Genomic DNA, 8889 nt, shown 5'->3' with positions numbered 1-8889 from the left:
TTAAAAGCATTTAAAACAGTTTAAAAGATTCATTACGGGGTATGAACTCACCTGATGTGGGTGATTCAACGAATACGCGTGTAAGGATGAGAAGTTATACGAATGAAGTCCCGAGACACAACAAGTCCTAAATGACATATGTTGACATATATTGGCATGAATATAGTGTTTATAAGCAACTATATGAAAGGAAACACCTTCCGGGACTAGGAAACACTTTGACCAAGTGTTGGAATCACATGTGATTCATCAAAGGAGAGTGGAATGGTACTAATATGAGTTTACTACCATGGGTTTATGGCCAAAGGGAGTTTACGACCGTAAACTCATGGTCAAACATGCATAAGTGTTTGTTTGAAGGCTAGGGAAGCTTTAAGGACCATTGCTCTACACAAGGATGATAAAGACCATCATAAGGAAGGCTTTTTATGAGTTTACGGCCAAGCAAGGAGCTTACGGCCGTAAACTCATGGACATTATGAAGTGGGTGTGGTTTAAGGTCCTATACTCATCAAAGAATGGTTCTAGGTCACAAGCTTTACACCTAGAAGAGTTTATGGTCCATACATGCTATATCATTGAGTTTACGGCCAAGGAAGATCTTGGGCCGTAAACTCAAGATGTTCTTAGGAAAATGTATGTTTCAAGGGTGTGATTCAAGGCTTCTTAGTAGATATGAAGTATAATGAAGGAATACTTACGATATGGAGGCTTGAAAGGGTTGATTTTGGCCAAAAACACTAGTGTGTGTTCTTGGTGTTTCTTAAAGATCTAAGAAAACATGATTTCCATGGATGAATCATGAGGATGAAGCTAGTTAAGAAGGATTAACAACAAACTAGAGAAAGAACACTTACACTTTTAAAGATCTAAGATGAAAATCGGGATGATAGTTGAGAGAGAAATGGAGTGTTCTTGAGTTGGAAATGAAAGAATGAAGAAAGTTGAAGGATATAAGCCTATAAGGAGGAGTTTACGGCCCACCTTGAGTTTACGGCCGTAAACCCAAGTGTTGTGGCCGTGAACTCTTAATGAAGAGGTTAAGGCTTGATTTGTTGCACAGTGTCTCCAGCAGGTTCATTCTAACACTCATTCGTTAAGTGTAATAGGCTTAAAACTCCTTAGAATGACCTTTAACCAAGCTAGAACTCATTACCAATGAGTTTGACACTCAGTTGAGTTGATTGACTGGGCTTTTAAAGCAAAAAAAATTTCGGGTTGTCACAGGACTAAACCCACGCTCATTTGAATCACTTCATGGATTTTATCATGAGTGATCATGAGACGATAATATCTTATGTTTTTGAAACCAAGACATATGAGTTGTAGTTTACAAGTTGGTTGCACATTGATGATATGTAAACGCACCGTAACTGGGTGTTATAAAAAGTATCATTGTGTGTGATTTGATGAGTAAATAGAGCAAGCATATGAGTCGAAGTTTATCCGTTCCTTTAACCCTAAGAGGGATAAAAGCGATATTTGTGGGCCCCTCGATGATTGAGTGATGACACCCTAAGCGCTTGGCCAAGCCTGGACTGATTTGATTTGTTCAATTAGTCAGTTGTCATAAATCGGAAATCGGGAAACAACAGATGGACATAGATAATGATTATAATCCATGTCTCAGTCCATACGATATCTAGAATGGAGGAATATATGATCCCTTATCCAATGGACGCGTCAGAGTTCGATAGTGGCTTTTAAGAGCTACGATTGTTTATCGGGATTTGGGGTCGTACTTGCAATAATAGCTATTATACTTATCCAAGTGGGAGACTGTTGGATTAGGTGTCTAAGCCCATAACTATAATTGGTATGTACTTGACCCGAGAGTAGCATGGTCCATTTCGGGTTGCATATCACCAGGACATTTTGATAGGATGGATATTTGAGTAAGACGTTATTTATGATTTATTAATATATATTAAAAGTATAATATATTAATATGAAATCATATTATTTAATTAGTATTGATCAAGAATTAATTTAGTGATCAAAAGAGACTAATTAAATTAACGGGGACTAATTATGTAAATCAGTGATATATATTGTTTGGGCTATTGATCCATGATGGGCTAAGTTTATGTAAGTATCCTACATGAAATATGGATCATAACCTAAGTGTATGGATTAGGGATTACCCAAGACTCTTGGATTCCTACACTATATATATGACACCCCTTAGCCTAAAATTGGTGACACTAGTGATCTTAGAGATACTATAACTGATTTTTGTGTGCTCCATATTCTCTCTCAGGTCCTCCATTATTCATGGTGTGTTGTGAACCGTTTGAGGCATCACACTTGGGGTGCTAAGTTCTTAAAGGCCAAAATACAACGAGCTACAAAAGGAGGTAATTTTCTAACTAGTATTTTATGATTCATATGCTAGTTGTAGGCTTCATGCTTTGGAATTCTTATTGCATGTATAACTAGAGAAAACTTAGATCCAAAGCATTTAGGGTTGTATGTGCACCATAGGATGTTGTAGTACATAAAACCCAGCACCTTATTCAACTCTCTGTAATCAATGCACATTTGATGCGAACCATCCTTATTCTTGACAAAACGGATCGATGCTCCCCAAGGTGAGCTACTAGGGCGAATGAACCCTTTGCCCAAAAACTATTGGAGTTGTGAGGAAAAAGCTTGCATACCAGGTGGCACAATGCGATATGGTGCCTTGGCAATCGGGGCAGCACCAAGGATCAGGTCGATCCTAAACTCCACTCGCCTCCCAGGGGTATACTTGGAAGATCATCTGGGAAAACATCGAGGAACTCCCTCACCACAGGAGCATCGGACACTGACTTTTTCTCCTCCAATCGAGTATCAACTATAGAAGTAGGGTAACTCGAGCATCCATCCTAAAGATACTGCCTAGCCCTGGTGGTTGAATAGAAGGCAGAACCAACTCTAGTGCCCTCCCCGAAGATGGTTAGCTCTCCCCTATTAGGGGTTCGAACAACCTGCAGCTGTCGCTCATAGTCGATCAAAGCTCCGACTTGGATCAAACAATCCATACCCACAATCACACATACATCTATCGTCAGAATAGGAATGAAGTCTATCATAAATCACATGCTGAAAATCTACAACGTACAGTCACGATAAATGTAAGAGGATGAAATTGTGCGGTCATCGACGATGGCGACCTCCAAAGGGCGATCCAATGATCCAAGGGAAACACGAAAATCTCTGCTAAAAGATGACGAAACAAAAGATCAAATCATACCCGAGTCAAACAACACTAACGTGGGTAATAAATTCACTCAGAATATACCGACACAAGAATGGATATAAGCATACAAAATATATAAATCGACAGAAATATAAAAATAGAAACATACCAGTAATGACATTCGGTTTCACCCTAGCCTCCTCTGTCATCAACTGAAAGGCTCCCCCTCGGGCCTTTTGGGACTCGGCCTTCCCCTGGCGTCCACGAATAATGCGTAAAGTCGCAGGAGTTGGGTTCTGCACTAACCTTGAAGCAAGTAGTGGGTAATTGGCCTTCATATGGCCTTTCTGTTTCCAGCTGAAACAAACTCAAAAACCCATTGAGCAGTCCTTCGCAAAGCGACCCTCCTTGCCACACATGTAGCATACCGTCCATACTCAACAGGAACCCTCATGAATTTAAGCACTTGCTGCAAGTGCAACCCCTCTGTCATCTTGGCCTCGAATCAGTGTTTGAACCTCTTAGTCGTCGGTTCTGACTGGACTGGGACATGTCTCTTCTCCCTCCTCTGGCTCTCTATCTCACCATCTCTCGCCTGAGTCTCCAACTCGATCTCCTTCCTCCTGGCATTGGACTGCAGCTCATCCAATGAATGATACAATGTGTTCGTAACAAACTCCATGCTATCCCTCTTAAGCATAATATCGGTTCATCTGCACCTGGTCCGAGGAAGCATACTCAGGACAAAATAAGAACCTCTCATGGAACATCATGGTGATCTCAGTCACTGAATCTGTCGCCTTCTTGCGTGATAGGTACTCCAAGGCTAGTTGATCCCTCTCCACCAGAGGTACATACTCATCATGAAACATAATCCATGATCCGATAGATGGTCGAATAAATGACTCTACCCCAAGTCCACATCCAAACAAGGAACAAGAGATAAAGCTAAACCAGACATTCTAGGGCTATAAAATCCTAATTATGTATAACCACATAGTATATACATATTAATTAACAATATTGACTTCAACTTCTAGCATAACATCACAAGCATTCTCCTAGGCTACAAGGTATCGCAAAATTTGGCAATTCTGTCATGCAAATAATGATAGGATCCTGAGCCTATAAACTAGAATGTGTTTCCAATAGCTCTTACAATAGTAACTTAATTACAACATATATATCACGTATGGATATTTTGGGAAATCACCTACACTCCACATCCTCCTTTTTCCTATTTTAAAATTAAATCTTTTGTCAAAAAGTTTTTTGAAAAACCTTCATATCCTTGTTTTGAGTTTGGAATCACACAAGTGTTCATCCAAATCCCTCAAACCAAGGCTCTGATACCAACTTCTAACATCCCGAAAACCACAAACAAATTTTTTATTTTTAAATTTATATAAAACATAGTTTCTAGAAAAGTGAAGTCAAAAAACTCATCAGTAATATAATCATCCTAAAATATTATAGTATAATAACATGCAGAGAGTGTACAATCAAGCCTTCTTCTTCACGCGATCATCTGAAGTACCTGAAGCATATTTAAATCCACAACTATAGGTGCAAAGCTTAGTGATTCCTCTAAAATATCACATACAACACAACATAAAAAAACAGTTATGGGTTATTAGCAACCCTGGGGACTGTCAGTAGGCGCAATGGGCTAACAGCACGCCCAGTGGGTTATCTGCAACCCTGGAGACTATCAGCTGTCTCGATGGGCTAACAGATCACCCTAGAGCTATCAACAGCTCAATAACTCATAACAACAGTCAACAAATAAGACCCAGTTGGTCAACATGCACACACACTATGTAATAAGTAATAAGGTGAGAAGACTCACCTCACGGATAACAACTAAAACACAACAGCTCATACACAGGGTAGACAAGTACAATGAGACACCTAACAAAAATAAAGAAGTACCCTCTGATGGGTTTAATAGGTTATAAATCTATACATGTTGCGGAAAAATACTTAACTCTTAACTTCACATGCAACCTAATTGGATCTATGTTTTCTCTATTGATAACAATAAATATGAACATCAAGAACCCTAAATGAATTTTATAATAATCGAAATAAACACAGAGTTAGGGTTTACATACCTCTTGATTACTATAGCAAACAATCACACCAATATCCTTCTTGAAAACCTTGGAAAGCAAGCACCAAAATTTTATTGTCTCTAATGATTTGTACCTAAAACCCTAGAAACCCTAGAATAAAGAGGAGAGAGAGAGGAGAGAGGAAGAAATTTCGTTCCTAAGACTTATGATAAAGGTATGAGCGAAATTTGTTGGTCTTGGGGTCTTATTTATAGTTTAGGTAACTTGCAGGCAAAGTAAGATTTGAATTAATTAAATGATAGATTTAATCTCAATTCAAATATTTTCTTTATCTGCATCTAGAAGGCTTCCAGAAAACCTAAAAGAGCCTCCAAATCCGTCCACCCTAGGATGGTTCTAGAATTTCCTTCTTTTGTTCAACTATTAAACAATTACAATTCATCCCTTACTCCTTTAATTAATTCTAATTAATCCCAAATTAATTCCTGATTAATTCTGTTTAATAATTAACTAATTCAAATTCATTTCTTATTAATTTATTAACCATACAAATTAACAAATAAATTATTTAACTATTGATCTCGTGTTAATTTATTAATCATATAACAAATTAACAGATCAATTATCTATTTCCAATTATATTAATCACATAATATTTTAACAAATTATTTCTCTCTCTCTCTCTCTCTCTCTCTCTCTCTATCTCTCTCTCTCTCTCTCCCCCCCCCTTCTAATATCATTTCTAGCTATTTCTGGTTATGAGGGCAACCCAAAAGGATTTTGCTTCTATTTTCATGTTTATACCAATTTAGTTATAAGCTTAGACACCTTAATTCATCAGTCTCCCACTTGGATAAGTCTATAACTACAATTGCAAGTATAACCAAATAGCAAAAATTGCTTTCCAAGCCACTACCGAACACTGATCCAATCAGACATTGGCCCCAAAGATAAGTGATCAAATAATCGTTCGTGATATCGTATGGACATGAGACATGGATTAGAATTAATCTCATAGTCAAAGATTATGTTTCTTGATTTTCCCGATTTAAGACGATTGAATTCACACTACTAACTAAACATATCAATTAAGTCTGGGCTCGACCAAGCACTTCAGATGTCGACAACAAATCATCGATGGGCCCAAATATATTCATATTCCCGCTGGGCAAAAGAAACGAATAAACTTCGACTTATATGCTTGTATATTTTACTCACCAAATTATGCATGACACTACATTTTATGACATCATGTTACTGATGTGTTTTCACAATACCAATACACGACCGACTTGTAAATTACAACTCAAATATCTTCGTTCTAAGAATAAAAGATATTATCGTCTCACAATTACTCGTGATAGAATCCATGAAGTAATTCTTTGAGTGTGGGTTTATCCAATACTCAAAATCCCTACTTTTCTAAGTACTCATGAACATTGTAGCAAACTTATTGCAATGTTGAATCCTCATAGACAATCTACAATTCAATTCATGACAATCTTAATTCACTACTTACTTCCAAAAGTATGAGCGACTATGGAATTTCTAATAATCAAATCATTCAGGAAGTAAAACATGCAAAGTGAAACACAATAATAAACTAATTAACTATGATCTAAAATCTAGTTAGTATAAATAATCTCTATTATTTAATCACCATAATAATTACGACTTTATTCATTGTATAATGTTTCGAGTACTCAACTAACCACTTGAATTAAAAATCAGTCATGCCATGTTATACATACTATGTCTCTTTATGGTTCTTCCTTTGTGAACGGATCAACTGGACATTATTCCAATGATGCTCATTTCACAATTCCAAAATCTTATCAATATCCAAGATGTGATGGAATTCCAACTTAACATGCATTAATCTCCTATGATATCAAGATTCCAAATTCTCAAGAAACCGAGTCTTTGATATTATAGAATATCCCATTGAAACTTTGTTACAAGAAACAATTCCATGGTAATGAAGGTTCAAATTCAAGGTATACTCCTTGAAAACTTCTCTTGCATTAAAAGTTTCAACTCACATGTAGACTTCTCAACCATCTCCCATTATGAAACATTTCCATATGACCATATGACCATTAATTCTGATCAAGAATCATCTCAATCCAGAATCATGTCACTATGGTCTGTCGAAATTAATATCATACTTCTAACTGTCCACAAGAAACCAGTCTTTAGTATAACCTTAGAAATTTCTTGACAATTTTTAACAACTTTCATCACACAAAATTTTAATCCTTTTCCTCTAATGCTCTGAGCATTTTAAAAATTAATATAAGTGAATATTATAGCATAATTAATCGATTCTATATCCGAAGAATATGGGACTCGATTCATTACATCTCAAATAAGGATTTGATATATGTTTAATATTTTGCTATAATATTTCCATGTATCGAATTTCTTATGTTAAACCATTCCAACATGATATTCATATATGTCTATAACTAAGTTCTATTAAATTATAATATCTAAACCTTTAGATTCGAAAAAAAGTATGAGTGCCCTCTCCCTAAGTGTACTATAGCGTAACAATTCCCAAACTTAATTATTTTCAAATTGAAAACTTTGTTCCCTACGAACAGTATTGTCAACATGCAATAGTAGCATAACAATTATGCCCCCACTAGCTTTGACATGTACCTAGAAATCAACTAGATCTCTAGAAATCAATATTCTTGACTTTCTTATAGAAGTATAGATTTATATTGCACGATGCTTCGATAAGTCTCCAACTAGACTTCTTTAGCGTATAAACCTTCATTAGATAGCATATGTTTTCTTTTAAACCCTTTCAGAACTTATAGATATATGTCTTGAAAGTTCAAACAATTCCTTGCCATTCCTCACAATTCGAAATATAAAGAGGGATGTTGTAATCATATTATGAATTTGAGAATGCAATTAACACAACCAATATCCATATTGATCTTTATCAAATCTTTAAAATCTACTAGCGATAGTATTTCCTCATAATCATTCACATGAAATAGAGTGAATCGTTGCTACATATATTTTAAGATGCGTATGTTCCCATCCATGTGAATCTATCATTTCGAACCTACAATCATAAGACAAGGTTTAGGACAAAACCAAATTCAAATTTAGCTTTCCTTCATAGACTGGATTTTGTTATTCTAAATTTATTTCCCTCTGGTAGCACATGGGTCTACCAGTGCTTCCATGTTGTTAGTAGCTCACCCAAATTGATCAATGTACTTTCACTGACGGACACGCTTTTTCTTTTGCAGTTAAATGAAAACATAAAAATCATTAGCATTGCCAACTCAAATAGAAATGCACAAAATAATAATGTGTCAATCAAACATGACATGTTATCAACTTCTGGTCGCACGCTACTGATAACTAAAAGGTTAATTGTCATTTGACTCTTGAAACTTTCAAGATCAATACGACTCCCACTGACTTCTTGACATATGAGTTTTCTCTCAAACAAAATTCCGTTAACGAGTTAAAACAAATATTCAAAAGTTCGTGTGGATTCCCGACAAGAAAACACTTCATAGAATACGTCTCAGTTTATTTTTTGTTTCTCGATTAACGAAAACATCACAACTCCAATTTTATAAGCGCTAGAGTAAGAAAACG

The sequence above is a fragment of the Lactuca virosa genome, chromosome 9 (assembly GCF_052849685.1).
Source record: "Lactuca virosa cultivar CGN04683 chromosome 9, Lactuca_virosa_CGN04683_v6, whole genome shotgun sequence".
NCBI classification, from domain to species: Eukaryota; Viridiplantae; Streptophyta; class Magnoliopsida; order Asterales; family Asteraceae; genus Lactuca; species Lactuca virosa.
This window is presented reverse-complemented; position numbering follows the sequence as displayed.